The 20017-nt window shown below is 41.0% G+C and overlaps 1 protein-coding gene across 1 annotated transcript in view; it reads left to right on the top strand.

Moving 5' to 3' along the window:
* Positions 1 to 20017, top strand: part of LOC308193946 (uncharacterized protein) — a 257562-nt gene that overhangs the window by 8986 nt on the left and 228559 nt on the right. The window contains exons 2-6 of the mRNA XM_080589144.1: positions 7942 to 8071; positions 8890 to 9008; positions 11896 to 12018; positions 14535 to 16960; positions 18011 to 18062. The gene's annotated coding sequence lies outside the window, so the exon portion shown is untranslated. The remainder of the gene's footprint in view (positions 1 to 7941; positions 8072 to 8889; positions 9009 to 11895; positions 12019 to 14534; positions 16961 to 18010; positions 18063 to 20017) is intronic.

Raw genomic sequence — 20017 nt, 5'->3', positions numbered from 1 at the left:
ATAACATCGTGGATGTATGGTTGGATAGGCAGAGTATTAACTTTCCAGTACTTCTGCAGCAATCTTTACGACTGGGTTGCCGACACATGCAGAACCCCCCAGAGTAAAGTACAGCTTTTAACCAGATATTCAGCCCAATTTTGAAAAGGACAGGCATCTGTCTTTAGTGGCCTGCAGATGTGAAAGCCTGCCAGTGGGAATACTGTCAACTCTATAATGTCCTGTTTCTGGTTTTGCAACTTTGAAATAACTGCCAATATAAGAGTTGAAACAGATACAAATGAGTGTGCTGTGATGTTAGCAAATGGAGGCTATGTTAGTCTTGGTATGGAGAGTGTCTGTGTGTTAATAATGATCAAATAAAATTGCACATTAATAATGGTCATAAGTCATATTGACTGTCTACAGCACTTTCTGCCCAGATGCTCCAAATTGCTTTATGAACCTTGGAAAATCAAAACAAGACAAGGTAAGGCATGTTGTCCACCACAGACAGTGGAGAGAAGAATGAAATTTGGCATTGCTTGACTGTGTTGGCCAGAAGTTTTCCAGTAGCCCTGAGCAGAACTGAAATGTTGTGACTCGGTCTTCTGCACTGAGTTTTTGGTTCATTGGTATTGCTAGACAGTGGGGCCCTTCTGGGTTAACTGCAGCTGGAGAACTGCAGCAAAACTTCCTAGCTCTGCCCACCACTTATGATGCTAAAGAGCAATTTCTTCTTTCTCCATTTTTTGGCATGCAAGATGCCCTCAGAAGATAGCAAGAATTGTATATTTCGTAGCAATAATGTATGACAAATCTTTAAGGCTGGTTTCCTAATTTGTTTCTACTTCAATTAAGTTTTTTTAACTGCATGTCTTGTCTCATAAAATGATGAACGCTTTCAATTTATTGAAACAGTTGTTCTATAAAAGAGCAATATGCTTGAGCAGCTCTTTGTACTGATACATCATCATCAACCTTAGTAATGAATGGGACAGAGAGATAGGGCTGGTTCTGGCTCCATTGAAAACATTTGTAGATTCTATCTGGAACAGATTTTATTAAAATTGCAACAAACTTTATAAAGCCCAATATACGCTTCATTAAGGGAACATTACCTTACAATTATGATTAATTAGATTAAACTTATGAAAGTGTGATATTTGTTCAAATCAAAAGGGTGGTAGGGAAGAATGATGGATGATGAAAGAGTGTGATAAATGAAGAAAGCAGCTGAACTAAATTGAATGTGTATTCATCCGTTTTCACTTCATAACTAATGATAAATTGAGCATGTCACATTTAACAATACATGTCTGAGCTTAAGCACAGCCCTGGCTCCTGTACTCTAATGTCTTTTGTCAGGTAGCTGCATCTAGGGGATGTGATATTTTGTTTGGAGAAACTTACACAGTTCATTATCTATCTGTCCCCGCAGCTGAAATCACAAATGAAAGCTCTTGCCCTCTTGAAATAAAATCATGAAAGTCTCAATTAGGACAGAATTGTCTAGGAAGCACAGTCTGACTGTGAAGTGCTAATTTGACTTGGAAAGCAAGTGATGTATTGAAAGTTGTATGTTGTTGACAAGAATACAGTTTGGGATAATTGCAAACTTGAACGAGCCTGTGAGGGTTAAAGCATAACTTGGTGGCTCACGCTCACTTGTTGTGCAGCTACTTGTGGAAGATGCTTTTCAGCATTAGCTGAAATGTCAGAATTTGGCCCCAAAGTCTCGGGGGACTCTGGGCAACGAATTTGTGTGGGTGATGCCTGGGTGCCTCAGGATGGTTTCACAGGCTTCTGAACTCATACAGCTTTTCCTTTGTTAACTGCTGTTTCCTTCGGCAGGTCAATCTAAAAACCACAGTCTTCCCATTGGTAATCGGCAGTTCTACTTCTTTTCTTGGTTGTAATAGGTGTGAAGCAGGATGACAGCAGTGAGTGAGTACTGGGGATATTCATTTTGTTTTCATCTAAAACAAAGGAAAACACTTTGTTCTGGGATCACTAAGAGCTCTGACCAACCTTTCATACCAGAGATGTTATTTTAGCTGACTTGGTTCTTTCATTCCTGTTCCAAAACTATTTGAACATGTTAGGCTAACATCAGTGATGGCCAGTTGAGCTGCTGAGCTGCACTACAAATGAAATTTGGGCATGAGATGTTTAGCATTTCCAGGAATAGTTCAGCTGTGACCCAACAAATCCTTGTGTGCTGTAGACCAAAGAACTAAAAAAGGCTGTTGTGTCGTTTCAGAGGTAATGGGGAGCAATCGCAGAAGGAACTGGGTGCATAAAATAATAGCTGTGGTCCCCCCAAACCAAAATGGAAGGAAGTCCTGCATCTCTTAAAAGCACTGGGCATGTACTGTAAACTAATAATAAATGCAACTAGGGAGCGAAACATCGGCATAAATGTCACGTATAACTGGTTACCAAAGATTGTAGGTAAAGGGTAGTCTCTTGTCTTCCTCTGGTAATTAGGACAGGGTCCCTTGCTGTCTGCTCCATGTTGCTTTAGGTAGTGCAGGATCAGAGACCGCTTTTATTCCCTGTGCTGTTCTTAAGATGCTTTGTTCCCCCTCCTTGCAGTAAAGCTCTTTGGCAGGGGAGGTACACACTGTGCCCCATCCTCGTCCCTTCCCAGGAGCATCCTCTGAAGTTTGACTGTCAGTTTGCTCACTTGCCCCCAGCCTTCCCCATGTGGCAGCCACACAACTATCACACCGAGGTTCTGGGGTGCAAAGTATTGAGCTCAGAAATACATCCTGGCCTGCTCCAGAGCAGTGATGGGCTCAGGCCTGCCGTGGGCACGCTGTGCCCATGGAATCACTGGGAAGGCGCGTAGGATTGCCTGAGTGAGCTTGACTCTCATCCCTGTTTCCTGACGCTTAAACAAGCTTTTTCTTGGCACACTGAGTGAGGAAAGCTCCATCCTGCTAAAGAAGAGGGATTGCAGGGTGAGGCCTTGCTCCCAAAACGTCATTCCATGGTTTCCAGGCAGGACTGCAGGAAGGATGTAGCCCCATCTATTGTCAGCCTCTATCAGCAAACTACAAGAGGTACTGTGTTCCTTTATTTTTAGCACATGTGAGTGTTAAACTCACATGTTTAACATGTTTGGTAGTCTGGAAACTTTCAAATTTTTCCTGCATTCTCCCTGTACAGTGTGCATCACTAACGTGTTTCTAAGATAAGTTGTGGTGATGATCTCTAGCTGGACCTGACTGAGACGAGTGAGAACTCCTCAGATTGTGTGTGAAGCAGCAATGGACAAAAAAAAATGCTGTTTTCCTTATCCCTCAACAGATATCTCATGCAAATTGATCTTGAAATAGCATAAGCCATCCCATTAAAGATGTAAATGTCTCAGGCAGACCTATCAAGGGCTTGCAGCATAGAAACTGTGATAGTGTATACGTATATATATATAATGGCATATATGCTGAATTGGTTGTCTTTTAAGTGCTGCATAAACACAGGTTATTATACCCACCGGCACTTACTTGAAGTCAGGAGCAGACCAAACCTCCTTCCTATGCAATGCTACATGCAAGAGTGGATGCCAAACAGGTTCTGAACAATTGAACTCATTTAAGAAATTGTGGTGACACTTTACTTTACCAGCCTCTCAAATGCTAATAAGGGAAAGAAAGGAATTTGTGTGTCATAATGAAGCTTAGGGAAAACCTAAAGACTACAAAATAATGGGAAGCCAACTGTAATGTTAAACTTGTCAATGAGTTTTGGAAATGACATCCTTCCTCCCTAGACTACTGCAAGTGTTTTAAGGGCCTGTAGTGTTGTTCATCCGTGGCCTCCGGTGGCAAAGTGCTTTGTGGTTGTCAGACATCACACCTGGGATGGATTTGGAGGCACTTCTGTGAAAGTCTTCTCAGCTTTTCCTTTATGTGTTCAGCAGGAATGCTGTAAAATATTTTAGTCTAATTTAACTGATGAGTGCAATAGAGGATTTCTTGTTGTGCAGAGAAGTAATTTATTTGCACCTGTAACCACCACCCATAAAACCACTACCTGTCAGTCTCGAACTGTTAAGGTCTTATCCTTTGGGAAGGCAGTGTTAACACACGGCATTGAATTGGCTCTAGCAGTGAGCTTAATAGAAGTAAGATTCTGTTTAAATGACAGGGTCTGTAATGAAATTAATTCTGCGATTCAATGGTGTAATTAGTGGCAACAAAAGTTTAAGAAATTCAATGCAAGTCCTGTGCAAAGTAGCAGTTTTTTATCCATATTTCTGTCACTGTGGTTGTGTGTTGTTTTGTTGTAGCTGACGTGTAAAGTGCAAACTTTGTGCCTGTGCTCAGCTGTTACTGGTAATGCTTCTCAAGCAGTTGTTTGTGGGTGCCACAGGCTTATTTCTGACTGCTATGTGATCGAGGTGGATTTTTGAAAAATGGTCTGTACTGTGAATATATTTAAGACCCTGGGAGATAGAGTTAAGTGAACCATGCAGACTGTTTGAGCTATCTCAAGCTGCAGTATCTTAATGGCAGATTTTTGCCCTGAATTTAGATTTGGGTGAGAAAGGAGGGTGCAGGGTCTGTGAGGAATATTCCCATGGGCCCTTTGGTTTCCTGTCCTTAGTACAGTGCACTCGCATCTTTCTGTTGTCACCTCTGCAAGCCTCTTCCCTGCCAGCCCCACTCCGCATCAGCTACTGCGTTCTCTTGTAGTGGTGAGTGAAGTGAGCAGGATGGGAAGGTGACTCTTCTGGAGGAAATGCTACAGGCAGTTCAGCCCTCTTCAGGAAAGCACTCCTTTGGTATGCCACCAAAGGTGTCACAGTTTGGGACTCCTGGAAATAAGATGGCTGTGAGTAATTTCTGGACTCTCCGGATATCTCTAAGGCTTTTGCAGCATGAGCACCTATAAAACAGGCATTGGGAGTGATTCCTTTCTTAAAAGGTGGCCTTTCATCTTTAGAAAGCTGCGTAGGCCACCCTTCCCCCATGGTTGGGTAGAAGCAGAAGGCACAGAGGAGACATGGGTGTAGGAATCATCAAAGTGAAATGTGAGTCATGTTCATTAAAGGCAAGCCAGCAGAGTGTCTGATATTAGTGGCTGCATAATGATTAGAGCTTCCTGTAATAATGATGATGGCGATTCAACTATATGAATTGAACATTCATTCTAAGTTAATTCACATCCTTTTAAATAAGAAGTTACTTAAGGGAACAACAACAGCAAAAAAGCCCTTTTTAGCTCATAATTTGAATAGACTGGTCAGAAGAACACTGAAATAGCGATCCTCCCTCTGCGCTGGTGGGTTTGAACACTAATCTGTATCTAAATTTTATACTGAAAGCATACTTAGATATTTTTGTAATTAATTGCATCCCTGCTAAATGCTATCCCTTATTCTCATTGGAACTTGTCTGTGTTCACTAGCAATATGTTCCCAATCAAGATGATGATAAAGGGCCTCGTTTTGGTGTGAGATTACTTAAAGAGAACTTCACTTTGATTTTTGGCAGTCTGAGGCACGGCGTGGAGACGGGTGATTTATTGTTTGCCATATAAACATCTCCGTTTTGAGCAAGAAATCATGGTCTACAAATACTCCTTCTCTGTGAGAAAAAAAAAAAGAAGGAATTGTTTATTGTATATACGAAATACAGACTTTGAAAAGTGAGATGAAAAGGAGGGCAAAATGTTTAGGTTAAACAGTGAAGGAAAGCTTCGGAGGTGGCAGCCATGGCTTTGTAGTAGTCGCTCAGCAGGGATGAAAACCTGTGGTTAAAGCTGTGTAAAGGTAGCCTGGGGACGGGGTGGGGGGTGGCGGGAAGCAGATCAACTGCTCCAGTGGACTTGGTGATGGATACAGTAAGTTAATCAGTCTGTAGCTCTGTAGCTTGGTCATTCTGGAGACCGGGGTCCATTAGTGTACTGGAGACCTTAGAAGTTGATCTGCTGAAGTCAACATGTGCATGTTTGCAAATTCACCTGAACAATTTAAGGCCCTCAAGTTAATAAGGTGGGTGTTCCCATCATTTTACTCAGTATCTTGGCCCGGCACTCAGCATAGGTAAGTCAAAGAAAATTGTTGCTGTAGTTGGGTATAAACACTGTACAGAATGCTGCAGTGTTTCAGCTGTGAAAACTTCTCAGAGGTAACAATTGAATTTGTACTATGATTTGCCATTTGGTTAAAATATTACATGCATTAAAATATTTCTTGCATTGCCATACATTACAAGATTACTTGTCAAAACCTCAGTCCTGAACACTACCAAAAATTGGAGGAATTCCAAATTATGATGTGAATTGAGATGTTCAAAGTGAACTTCATATTAATATCATTAGGTGTGAACCTGGATGATATGTTCTGCTGCCTTTGTGCATTCAAATTGCTTCATCTGGGTTCTAGCATACAATAGCATTTGCAGATTAACTTGTGCAAAACTGCAAACATGTAGGAAATGTGAAGAGCTTTCCATAATTTATTCCTCAAGTTGTTGTCTTGTTCTTGACATTCAGTCTGACCTGCAAAGCTCTCAGAGTCAATACCTGTCTTCTGCTGGAATCATTGCAGGTACCTATTGCATTGTGTGTTATCCGTGTGAGAGGGAACACAGAGTTATTTGAGATGTAACTCCAACTAGCTGCGAGAATGTTTCCTTTCAGATGCTGGCAGATTTTTGAGAAGAGCTGAGGAGGGCTCGCTGCTGAGCAGCCAGCCTGAGAGCCCCATGGGCTCAGGGAGCTGTCCAGCATTCTTTTCCAGGTGAAATTTGCAACTTTGACTTGAACAATTTTTTTTTCTTCCCTTAATTTGAGAACTTTCCTTGTTTTAAGTGGAAGAGATACGACTCTGCACAGCTGCAACAAATCCGTATTGCATTAAGAGACTCTCTGGAACAGCAGTACTGGAACACACCCCAGATCAGGCTAGGATAATCTTTTAATAAAAGGCTTAAACCATTTTATGATTCTGGGGTTATCTTTGTCAGTTAAAATATGCTGAGAAACTAGTTTCTTATTATGTTATGATGCTGCAGATGAGATTGCCACTTCAGTGTATAACTAACTTGGAATCATCTTTACAGAATGGCCTGAGGGAAAAAAGTCACTAGAAACTTCCTTATAGGTAGTAAGCAAATGAATTTTTTTTCCTTTGGAGTATTTAGGATTTTGGAATATCTTGCTTATCACCAGCAGATAATTCTGAGACTGAGGCCTTTGAAAGAGGAATTTTTCCTTTTACAGTCTTTAAATAATTTTTGTTCAGCTGCTTCTGAAGTCTGAGTTAACCACAGACTCTGCCTCTAGTTCTTATTGCATAGCATCTGACATAGGGGACTATTTCTGGTACGATACTAACCTTAGTTTTTTCCGAATAATGATCTGTGTGGATTGCATATGTTTAGATATGGGTCTGAATGACATGATATATTGGACCAAGGGTTTAGCACAGTTTACAATCTTGACCTAAAATCTGGCAGACTTCATAACTTGTTGGTGAGTGAGAGAGCCCAAATTGTGCTCTGTGAAATGCAGAGATCTGGTCGCATGCTGTGCAGTTTGAATTCTTTGGGAGGCTTAACCATTCTGATTTTAAGCCATACCGCCTCCCTCAGAAGTGTTTGTGGCCTTTTACGTTCTTTACTGATGATAAGAACCAAAGTTATTTGACCATTACAAAATATTGAAGGATGCTGGGTGTTTTAATCCAAAACAGAAATCAATTAGAATATGTGATAAGGCCTGATATTCATCTTGCCTCAGGCTCCTTTGTTTGGGTGGAAGGTAGCTGGATGTGAGAAACGAAGGTTCTCAGGTAGTCATGATGATAGAGTTAAAGAAGAATGTTCAGACTGTAATTAATGATCTTTCGGCTTTAGTTTTTCTTTTGCCAACAACTACAATGTTCTGATAAAGTTGTAGTTTGATTAATGTAATCTTAACAGTATCCTGAAACCTATTTTTTTGCAGGAGTTGGCCATGCCCTGTCATCTCTCTACAGTGAGAGACCATTGGGTGGTGTTTGCTGTGATCTTCCTGTACTGAATGTGAAAACTGCATCCATCTTTACTATGAAATTCATGAAGAACTCAGCTTCTGGGCAAGTGTCTAAAGAGCTTTTTATCCTTCCAATATGATCATTCATCTATTCATATTTAGGTCCATGGGGAACCATTTGAAAGAAGCTGATTTCCCCTCCCTCTCCTGTTTTCCTCCCTTTACTGCCTTTCAGAATGCTCTCCTTTCCTCCTACCTCCCTCTCTTAACCTCATCTAGATACCTATTAGCTCGCTCTTTCAGTAACACTGCTCTGGCTTCCACAAAAGTGCTTTTTAATGTAGGAGATGTACTTCAGCCATAACACCAGGGTCACTTTCTGAGTAACATTTTATGGGATTGATTAAACTTTAACACCATAACTGTTGACTTTATAGGCCAAGGAAGAGACTCTGAGTGCTAAGCTCTGGATAATTTGTGCTTCACAATTTTTTAAAATCAAGTAGAGATAAGAGTTTAATGTGTTTGATAAAGCAGCCCTCTATTTTTTCCCAGTGTCTCCTATTTTAAAAGACCCCCAACATTTAACATGAAATAAAGTCTTTAACACTAATGAAGTAAAGTTAGAGTAAATAACCATATAAAAAAAAGGTGTTCAGCCCTATGTGAAGAATATGAGAAAGGATGTTATTTGCTCTTTGCTTGGCTGCAGATGTGAGCACCACATATTTTTTGTTACTAGTAGAAAGTGAACAAAGGGGTGCTGTTGGCCGGGAGTTGAGGTTCCAGAAGCATGTCATTTCTTCTCAGTGGGAATTCTCTCTTTGTTGTGAGTGTCGCAGGAAATAAAAAAATGGTGATTTGTTAAAATTAACAGAAGATACTCAGCTCTCCAAAAATGGCTTCTTGCATCACGCGCAGGTCTTGCTGCTGAGAAATTGCTGGAGAGGAGCATGTCTCTCTATGTACCAAGAACAAAGATAAGCATGAAGGAGCGCTTGATGGAAGAGTGTGACTGAGGATCAGTGGACAGTTCCCAGGTTGGTTGCAGTCTCACATGACTCTTAGCAGGTCACTTGTGATCTCCTCATCCCCTCACCTGATCAGTGGCTAGCAGAGTACTTCCCTGCCAGGGCTGGCCTCTTCTCCTTTGCCTATGGGAAACTCCTTTGGCTGGAGTTGTTGTGCTGTTCCCAATTGTGCTGGTGCTTTGGCCCAGCAAAGGGCAAGTATGGTTGTACTGGTTTGTGAAGCCAGGTGAGCTAAAATACTATGCATGATAGACCTGGATTGGGAGGACAGAGATGTTCGGCTGCATGCTGGCCAAAAATGTCATCTCCAAGTTCCCTGGAGGCCCTGGGAATGTATCCAGGCTGCTAGAATGTGCTGCAGCCTGTAAGACTGGCTCTTCATTGAACCTTTGTACTATGTTAGAGGAAATTTGCAGTGGGATGTGGGAAAACATTGTGGGTTTCCAAACTACATATTATAAATGATAATTAAAAGCTCTCCGCAAATCTCTCGAAGGGGAAATGTACCATAGTGAAAGCCAGGCGTCTTCAAGGTGAGAGAGACCTTCCTGGTCGGACAGGATGGCTTGGTGTGACCACTGAGTGTAGTTACGGCCTGGCATCAGCAGATTTCCCAATGAAGTCACAGTAAGACTGTCATTTTAGAAAATCAGTAACATGGTTAATAGTCTTGTCCTAACGTTTCTTGGGAAGGGTAATTGTACAGCTTAAAAAAGATCCAAACTTTAAAAGTGTTGTGGCATACCATTTGAGTTGAAACATTTTTAGATGGAAAATCAGAACATGCGTCTATAACTAACGTCCAGAAAATGTTCACTTGCTTGATCATCTCAGCCAGTTTCCCCTCCACAGAGACAAAGGAGTCACCTGGTGTAGCTCTGTTGCTCCGCTGAACGCACAAGAAGCCCGGCTCCCCAGGCTGGCAAATATCCTGAGAGCTGCTGGGAAAATCTGGAGAGCTCAGGCCGTGTGCCCTCATGTCTGCTGTCAGAGGGCTGGTTATTGCCAAGGAAAGCTGATCTCTGTGTGCCATTTACACCACGCTCTGCTGCCAGGCTCCGTTGCCAGTAGTCCCGTCAAGTGTGTATCTCCTACTGCCCTTCTTCAGAGACAGGTGGTAGCGGGGAGGGGATAGCACTGAGCTAGGGGCAGGTCTTAAGAACTGCCCGATACCGTTGCTTTATCAAAAGCACAGTAGTGCTGTTAAGATGGACTGGATATTACAAGAGATGCTGTAGAGGAAACGTTTGGCTCAGGAGATCCCTGAAACAATCATAGCTGGAAACTGGCATTAACATCCAGGAGAAAAAATGTTCTGTCTTGGTCTCATGCTGTTTGCTTGGGAGTCTGCTCCCTGAAGCTGTCAGAGATAGGTGTGGTACCAAATCTCAAGTCCATTCTTATGTGCTTGTGATAACCCCATTCTTAACTAATCCCTAAAACAGTTTCATAAAATCACAGAATCATAGAACATCCCAAGTTGGAAGGGACCCATAAGGACCATCAAGTCCAACTCCTGGCACCACACAGGTCTACCCAAAAAATCACACCATGTGACTAAGCGCACAGTCCAAACACTTCTTAAATTCAGACAGGCTTGGTGCAGTGACTACTTCCCTGGGGACCCTGTTCCAGTGTGCAACCACCCTCTTGGTGAAGAACCTCTTCCTGATGTCTAGCCTAAATACAAGCATCCAGGCAGCTCCACAGCACGCGAAGTAAAGGTTGCATTATTTTGACTCCTAGAGTTAGGTATATGAAATTTAGCAGACTTTCTTGTTTATTCAAGTTTCTGTTTTATCCTCGCCTCTCTGACTTGAAAAAAAGAAAGAAAATTGGAACCGTTTGTGTTTTTCTTCTTTGTTCTTTTTCTTTGAAAAGCTGGTTAGCCACAGCCTGTGGACTACTTCTGTTCATGAAGAGCTTTGCATTCTTAAGCCAAAAAAACATATTTTTTTGAGATTAAGGAATGTGTGCCAAGATCAGGTGAAAGTAAAAATCTCCATGAAAATGCAAAGTCTGTACTTTCTCTGGATTACTGTGCTTTCTCAGCTGGGGTGACTGAAAGGTTGTTATTTCTGCATGTAGACTGAATCCAGGAAAGTTCAGATGGCCTGTGGAAATGAGGAGGGATCTGATCCATGTTCCCTAGATGGAATTTCACAACTAAGTGTAAGGTTGCAAATAGAGGAGCCTTTAGACGGCTGAAAATTAACTGTATCAGCTGCCTGTGTTTCTACTCCTCTTTTTGTCATTATCCTTCATGTGGATTTTTTTCCTAACTTTATATTTTCCTTTCAGAACTTTTCTAGTGCTTTTTCCACTGCTTTCATTCTCTAGCTCCCTCTCATAGCCATTTCTTTTGGCTTCTTGCACTTCATCGTTCCCTCCATTCAACAAAGCAGTCTAGCAAACATGAAATGTCTTTTCCCTTCCACCCTAATGAGTTTCCCCTTCTACCCTAATGAGTTGATCTGTATATTCTCTTTATGTCAAATCCATTTCTTAAATAATTTCTCACTAGCTGTTTCATTCTCTCTCTTAATCCATACCGGAATGTTACTTGTGATTCTCCTTCAGTACTTCCCTCGCGCTTGGGTCTTATGTCCTTCAGCGTGCCACTTTGGCTGATACACTGGAGTCTCAAGAGAGCCTGGCAGGCACTGTTACTCTTTTCCGATCTTGCCAACAGTAATATTTCTTCTATGCAAGGCACCTCATAATTCAGGTGAGGTCAGGCAGGACCCGAGAGCTTAACCTGTCCTGTCCAATGAATCAGCAGTGTGATTGAAAGAATTTGTGCAAACCATCACAATGATTTTTTTTGTTCCTGTGCTGCCGATAGGTCTCTTTGCATCTCATGTTGTTGTTTCTTTTTTTTTTTTCTTTTCTGCAGCAATCAGTAAAAAATGGAGAATGCACTAGAGACCAGCTCAGCCTCCTTCGTTCTAGACATGGGCCTTGAGCCAGTCCTCTTACCATACAGGAAGCAGAAGAAAGAAGCTAATTAACAAACTAGGTAGGTAACATTTTGTCACAAGCCTGTCTGTCCCTCATTGGAGTTGCTCACCACCACTCAGCTCCTGACTGTTGCCTCTCACTTATGAGCACGTAGTTTATTTTTCAGGCCATAATTAATTGACTTCTCAGATACAGGCGCTGGACTGGGAAGTGTCTGTTACCATGCACTTCCCATGGTTTTGAGACTCTCAGAAGAGAGAAGGTGGTATTTTTGTTTGAGCAAGCTGTACTTTGAGGATTAGTTAGTGTAATAGTAGTACATCTACCTGCTACAATTATTTTAATAAAACAACAGCTGTTCTGGTATCACCTAAGTTTCTGAAGGATTTGAGATCTCATTTTGGGTCCAAGCCTGAATTTCTCTTTTTGGGTAATCATGTTTTAAGGTGGTTGATCATAAGACAGAAACACAAAACGAATAGTGTTTGAACCCTCAGGGAAAGCTTGTCTGCATGGAAATACTGTGGAAAGAAAAAGCTTAGGGGGCAAAAACACGACTGTAAAACTGATGGGTGAAACCTGTCTGTGGACACGCTGAGTTAAACCCAGTAGGTGAAGACAAAATTTGCTCTGTGTTTGCTCCAAGCTGCCTAGAGTGAAGGCTGCTTTTGTGGGGAAGCTCTTCTTTTGGTGCTGTGCTTCACCTGCAATCTCAGGGCAGAGCTTTTATAAACAATCCTGTCCTTAAAGATGAGGATGATAAGTATAAATTCTCGTCCTAAAAGAGGTTGCATGTGCAGACTACTACCTCTCTTGAACAAACTGCAGAAATTAATTTAGCTTAATTTGCCTCAAAATTAATCTGAGGTGTGTTGTCTTTACTAACACCAGTGGCATCTCCAAAGACAGCAATCTTATCTTTGTCACTGTTTGCCCGAGCAAGATACTGTGCAGGCAGCATGGTAGCTGAGATCTAGCCATGACACATTAGCAACGCAGAGCACTTTTAATTCACACCATAAGTTTTTGCACACTTCTCTCCCTCGAGCATGCTGCCAAAGCAGGCATTAATCAGCTTTACTCTAGGAATTAGAATAGAAACTCGCTTGTAAATTACAACCATTACATTTCCGGCTTAAATTTCCCTGCTCCTTTAAGCTAATGTTTTAAAAGACTAACCCTACTACTCTGGCAAGAGGCATATCTTGCCTTTATATCCATTTGGCACTCCCTTGCTTTTTTTTTCTAAGCTGAAGAATTACATTAGCTCTGTGAAATAACTTTCCTTCTTTAGTTGTTCAATTTGATTCAAGGATTTTTGATTAAGCGTTCAGGGGTTATGAATAAATAAGAACCAGCAGCCCAGTAATTGGTATATCATTACTCCCTAGTAGCACATTTAATCCTCAGCTTCGCTGCACCACGTAACCTTTTCCCTCAGTTCTCCTCCTCCTCCTCAATATTGCTTACAAAAAAAGGAGGGAAAAAAAAAAAGCAATGTCACTGCAAGCTTCACAAGTTAGCATTAAAATGAATACTTTTTAATTTCTCTGGATGAGATGGGGCCCTGTGTTCTGGGACAATGCTGATGGATGACATTTTAATGCAGCCGAAATGTTATTTTTACTGAACCAGGGAAAACTATAAATTTTGCTTCATTGCCACTGATGGCTCTATGCATAAAACTATGGTGGCACCCATTGCCCATGAATAATCACCTCAGCATGGCAGATGTTACTTCGCAGGGAAAGCAATTCTTATGCCGAAGAATTGTGGAAAGATTAATTGTCTACAGCTGTTTCATGGCCCACAGCAATCTTGATACATTTATGATAAGTTTAAGAGCTCACTAGAGGCAGCTCGTCTATTCCCTGTTGTGAGTGAGGGGAGGGGGGTGAGTGAATGGCTTTATTTTGACACCTGGATTCATAGAAGCTGTCAGCTCCGTTACAGCCTTCATAGAAAGCTGACTGTTGGCAGGTTTGGGATGATTGTGAGTAGGCTAAGATGCAGGAATTATCTAGACATAGATAAAGAAAAGGAGACTGAGAAGAATTATTCAAATTTGTGCAAATGAATTGCTTCCATTTTTCCTCCCTCTGCCAAGTGGAAATTGAACGTAACCCGCTCTGACCTTTCTCTATTAAGTGCTGCAAATTGCAGTAAATGCATAGTTCTGAGTGCCCTAATGAGACAAAGCTCTAGCAATGCCTCATTAATAAGGAAAGTTTGACCTTGCTGGTCAGCCCTTCATTCGATATTGAAAAGAAATAGGAAAAAAAGAAGAGATGACCTGCTGTAAATTTTGAACAATACCTTTGATTTAGTTTGTATATACTCCCTGGCAGACACTTCACAACCTTTTTTTCCCCTTCCATTTTTGCTATACGAGAGAAGGAGTATTTACTTACTGGGTTTCTCGGTAAATTCATGAGAACATCGGTTATTTGTGGCAGGGATGCACACAGACGGTCTGATGAAGGTTTTTTTAAATGTGTTTCTAATGTCCTTGTATTGATGAAAGACTATTGATACTCTCCATCCTATACAGTTTTGTTGTCCTTTTTTCCTCAGCCTATATCCATTATCACTGTATTGGAGTGCCAGCAAGAGTCTGCATGTTACTCGAAAGGAGCACTGCAAAGGAGCCATACTTTATCCTTAAATACATGGTGCCTGCAGCAGGGAGTGTGTTAGAGTCATGGGAGATGTTTGCTCCCCCCAAAAAAAAGAAAGCTCCATGATTCTGGTCACTATACCATCTCGGCCGAGCTGAAATTAAAAGGGGACCATGCTTTATTCGGTGGTATACACCAAAAAGCCGGGCTAAATAGCTGTGTTATAACAATCTCAAACCTGTGACTGCATGAGTACGAAGGGGAAAAACTCACGAATGAGGATGAATATTCAAGAGAGATTTTTGAAGTCAACAAGTAAATTTATGTAAATTGGATGGTCATAAACTCTGCTGGTCTGTGGTCGCAGTCTCACTCTTAGCAATCATAACTAGTCACACGTTACAAAAGTATATTCCCCTTTGGAATGACTATTTCATGCTGAGCTTCCTTTTGGACACTTGGACAGACTAGCTTGATTCTTATGTTCTTTGTTTTTTTACTCTTATGTTCTTTGCTTATATTAATGTATAATAATATTTAAGTATAATAATGTATATATTATTTGTGTATAACGCTTGTGTTTATTTTCTAATTTTGATTTATATAATATGTTTATCCATATTTATTCTTCATTTGGTTCTTATGTTTGTTATGTTCATTAATTTAAATAGTTTAGGTCACACATTGAAAATACCTAAATAAGCAGTGGCCTTAGGTGTTTTCACTGTTTGCTACTACCTGCTTGGGTTAGCTGGGTGTAAGATGATTGCAAACAGTAAATGAATGGGCAAGAAGCTGAAGTCTGCTCAGAAATCCTTAATAAACTGAAATTATATCACTAAATCGTCTGAATAACATAGAAAGAATAAGCTGACCAGCTCTATTATAAATTCATGTTGCCTCCAGGAATTGTATCCCCTTTTGGGATGCTCCTGGGAACCTTCTGCAGTGGCATCCTTAGATCAGCTTTTGGAAATTTATCAAAGCATTGAAAACAATCATCAACATCTGGCTCTTGCAGGTTGGCATTCAAAGCGCTGTTTTCTAGAGCAGATCAGAAGGGAACTATACTTGCCATGTCCCTGCTTGGGCTGTAAAAGCTACTGTTGTCCGGCCAGCTTATGAAGCAGCGTTAATCTTCTGCAGGAGGGTGCTGGAGCATGTTTTCCCTTTTGATGGGCTAATTGTTATTATTGCCCACAGATAGAGATATATTTCCGTTTCACACTTCATCGCAGTATGGCTGTCATGGATGCTAATGTTATATGTCCCACATCAGAAACAGCATTCAAAAGCTTTTGTAAATTCTGGGACTCGAAGGGAAGGTGTGGGTTACCCTGGAGTGACAGCGCTGCACAATGGCAGCCAGTCAAATCCGATGGGAAAAACTGAAGCCTGAAATCCCCCTTTATATTTAGAAGTCTGCTGATGACAACAAAAGAAAGATTTCAGGAAATAAAATACATGTTATAGTGCTTTTATACATATGGTGGTGTGCTCAAGAGCAGAGTCCTGCCTCTTCGTGTGGGTGTCCTCGATGGCTTTGCAGCAATGCCATTCTGGGATGAATGTTTCTGTTGTGCAGTTGGCGAACAGCAGGGAAGCTGAGTCTCAAAGCCCTGGTTCCCAGATCATAGCCTGTGGTTCGTGGGGTCACAATAAGTGGTCTATGGCCAGTCTGCAGGCCTATAAACTGGACTAACATCTATGTAATCACTGCTTTCTAAGCAGCAGCGCTGGCAGTGGAGAAAATTTGGAAGGTGGCAGTGATTGTTACTCCAAAATATGTGGGAATCTTTGTAGTTATGAGAGATATCGGTTGTCTGGTGAAGTTTTGTGAAGGGGTTTTTGTGAAGGGGTTTCTGTGAAGGCATCTGGGTGCACAGTAAGAAACTGTGTACAACTGAGTACATGTAAGATGGATTTTCATCAGTGGGACACTTTTAGATAATTTTTTCATGTTTTATATATTTTTGGCATCAGTCTTTTACTGTTTTACTGATTTTACTGTTAGAGCTAGAGTAGCGAAAGTTTGTGGCCATATGAAGAGAGGAATATGAGAAATGAACCATAACCAGAAGGTATTAAAAATATTGGTTTAATAGATTTCTTGTGTGACATAACATGTGACAAAAAGTACAAGTGCTACATACGTAGTGGCATTCATCCCCAGCTTACTCCTTGTGTGCAGTTCAAGGACCAATTTTTCTTTCCTGAAGTTATACCTGGAAACAGATAGGATTGGCTCAATATTATTCATAATGCAAAATCATTCACTAAAATTCTGAAAAATATGTCATAAAGTGCAGGTTATTCGTCAGTGTTCTTTGACAGATATCAGCCAGACAGCTTTCTTTGGATGTGCAAGCCCCACATCTCTGGGTGAGTGTAACTCTTTGAATCCAGTTCCCACAGTGAATATTTATACTTAAGACTTAAAATGTTCATTTTATATCGATATTTTCCACCGTGAACTTAAAATCTACTGTTTCTGCAAACATTCCTCCAGAAGGAGTCATTTGTTTGAACATGGTGAAGGTGTCTCAGAAAAGGTTGCCTGTACAGCTGGAATAATTTTGAATAAAATTCTGATGGTTTTATATACAGGTGTAATACTCACTTTTCCCTCATAAAGGGTGCTACTTGAACCTGATGAATAAGGTTAATTACTTGTTGCCAACTTCTCCATTCTTCAGGAACAGGTCTTTAAAAGTAGCTCAAAGATTGCAAATATATAGTAAAATGTTAATAATGTTTCCAGTCTAAAGTGCCTTGTAAATAGCAGAGACTAGTCTTCTGTATTACTTGGGTGGAAAAATACAATAGTATTTATTCGGAGAAGTAGGAAAAAATACAAAAGTAGTTTAAATGTTCTTTTGTGGGAGCTGTCGCTAAACTAAAATACGATGCGATTTCAACTAGATTTTTTTGCTGCTATAATTAACTTTGTCTTTTGACAACTCCTTCTGAGGGATATATTAATTAAATATGGGATAATGAATAGAGACAACTAGATCACCAGAGTATAAATCAATTGAGGGGTTCTGATGATACCATAAACCACAAGAATGGAGTATGTGCAGTTAATAATAACATCAAAAGACTGTGATTGATTTGGAACTTAGTGATCCTTCCACATTCATTATTATTTTATATAAAGCATAAAAACGAGTGGTGTTTTATGCAAAGACAAGATGATTTTTCTCCCCTGGGTTCTTTGATAAAGGAGAAATTGTCGTTGTTCACAGTCAAAGAAAAATGCCATGCTTAGTGCATGGAGAGGAATGGCAGGAGATTTTTACGTGTTACAGAGAATCCCTGGGATTAAAGATGGTTTGACTGTAATGATTTTATATACCTTCTACAGCGAAATTGGGCCAAAATTTCACAGTGCTCCGGTACTTTACTGATTTTTTATTTTTTAACTCTTAGATCATGCCGGTTTGCCAGATTCTCTCCAATGGAGTCCTGAGACCTTTTCCTTGTAAGTGACTTCAGATTTTTATTGTTTCCAGAAAAGTCAAAAAGCTCACATAAGTGCATTTAAAGTATATAAAAGTGTATGGTTTGGGCTGGGATAGAGCCAGTTTTTTTCATAGCAGCCCTTAGGGTGCTGTGTTCTGGATTTGTGACCGGAGCAACATTGGTAAGAGCCCAAGGTTTTAGCTGGTGCTGAGCAGTGCTCGCACAGACTCTGGACGTTCCCTGCTTCTCGGGCTGCCCCTCCAGCGGGGAGGCTGGGGATGCACAAGAAGCTGGGAGGGGACACAGGTGGGACAGTGGCCCCCAGCTGGTCCAAGGAGCATTCCATACCGGTAAAGCTGTGTAACTCAGCCCACAAGTTTTCTCACTTTGCCCCATACCACTCGGGGGAGAAAGCGACCAGCTGTGTAGGGCTTAGCTGCCTGCCCGGGTTAATCCACAACAAAATGCTATTAATCTTTATTTATCAAAGGTGACATTGAGTTAAGTCTAGTGTATTTTCCTTGCAGTCAAGCATCTATGGTATTACAATAGTTGGTTTTGAAAATGTTAGTATGAATATACACATGCACACTGTTGTAAAACAGGATATGATGAGCACAGTGACAGTCTCAGTTATACTACCCACACTCCCTGAATGCTCAGTGCTTTCCAGTTTAAACATATTTTGTATGGGAAGATGAGACGAGGGAACGAGGGGTGTCTTGCTGTGTAACAGTGTTCAACGGGAGAAATCTTCAGGCAGAAAGACGACCTCATGCTCCCCTTAGCTTTGCTGTGATGCCATCAGAAGTGTATGTGGAAAGGATCTGAGCACATAAATAGGCCATTGGCCAAAGTATTGTTACTGTTCCTTAATAAACCTTTCAAACAGGTCAGGCATCCCTGGGTCGTGCCACACGTGGTTTTACAAAGCAGAACTCGAAGATGGCTCTGCAGTTGCCTGGCATTCATCCGTCTGGCACCATGCTGGCATGTGTGGTCTGCCTATGTGATCAGATGTGGTGTTTATGACAAAGGAGTCAGGTTTGAAGTTGTCAGTTAACCCAGCTATAGTCACTGAATAACCTAAAACTTACTAGCTTAACTTAAAGTCTATTTCCCCTAGTTCCTGACTGGTGTGCCCAGGCTGGAAACACACAGAAAATAGAGAACTGTCAAATACGCACCACTATTTCTCCAACAATATAAAACGAGGAACAAAGACTGTCAGTTCATTGATATTTACCTTGCAGTTATACTTGCATACATACATAATGCAGAGTAACAGGCTGCTTCAGGAGCTTCTTTTACCCTGGAATCTCTTCTGAGCCCTAAAAGGAACCTGACTACAGATGGCTTGTGCTCAGAAGGTTTTCATATTGCTTTAAGGTGGCTTCCAAATGTGTAGGCAAAAAAAAAAATCATCAGTTGTTTTATAAAAATGTGTATCTGTCTATCTAAAACATACATTTGCTGCTAAGGGCACAGCATATAAGTAAATCACATTTTAAACATCAAATCCCTTTTATTCGCTGAAGCCTTGGGCACATTTTAATACTGTAATGCTAGCATTTTAAGTGTGTTTTTGTGAGGCCTCTAGAGCACTGTCGCGGATAGGCACCATATAAGTAACATTTATTGTTATTATCATTGTATGTTGTATTCACTCTGTTTTGCTACCATTAATAAACCATTCAGGCAATGTTGTTGCAATGTATAATATTAGCAGCAGCCTCCTTTGGGAGACATATATCGAGGTACTTAATATTCTAGCTGTTTCCTGGGCCATCTCTCCGCAGGCACAGATGCTACAGTGTGTTCAAAGTTCAATATAAAAAAATGAGCTGGCTGTGCAAAGATCACAGCATCTTACAGCACGCCTTGCTGTAACTCGCACCACGGCTGCTGCTGTCAAAATTCTGCTACACAAGATAACAGTAAATTAGTGAGACTGCCTGTAATTTTGGGAGTGCT

This window comes from Anser brachyrhynchus (assembly GCF_964034855.1).
Source record: "Anser brachyrhynchus genome assembly, chromosome: 4".
NCBI lineage: Eukaryota > Metazoa > Chordata > Aves > Anseriformes > Anatidae > Anser > Anser brachyrhynchus.
This window is presented reverse-complemented; position numbering and strand designations above follow the sequence as displayed.